Genomic DNA, 554 nt, shown 5'->3' with positions numbered 1-554 from the left:
CCCCCCCAATGCTGAACCCAAAGTTACGCCCTTGATGTGATATGATGTTAAGGGTTACAGTTTGTCAGGAGTCCACTGTGTAGCAGGAAAAATACAAAGGTTATAGAATTGGCACCTTGTGTTGCTTCTGTGTTTAAAGTAACCATCTTATATTCACTTTTTGTGGTTGTTAATTGGACAGAAAATCTCTTATCCACTAAATAACACCACCATGGTCCACCTAAATCCAAGAGCCTTTACAAAAGAAGTGTAGTTCCATAGAACTAAAAGTTGAACTGAAATCCATAAATAAGATTCTAGCATACTGTGTAGGATGTTGAACATGCAGCGACAATGTTAACTATAGGTTCAAGTTGCAACATTGGCATGTTACCTAGATTTATTTAACATGCAAAGCAGATGATTTACTCAAATAATATAATAAGTGGCCCTAAAATTGTTGAATTGATAAGCTCTAGACTTGTTTTAACCCTCATGTTGTCCTCGGGTCAAATTGATTGAATTTTCCCTATATCAATGTTCTTTTTATTTACCCAAAATAACATGATTGATTC

Source organism: Etheostoma spectabile, chromosome 7 (assembly GCF_008692095.1).
Source record: "Etheostoma spectabile isolate EspeVRDwgs_2016 chromosome 7, UIUC_Espe_1.0, whole genome shotgun sequence".
Classification (NCBI taxonomy): domain Eukaryota; kingdom Metazoa; phylum Chordata; class Actinopteri; order Perciformes; family Percidae; genus Etheostoma; species Etheostoma spectabile.
This window is presented reverse-complemented; position numbering follows the sequence as displayed.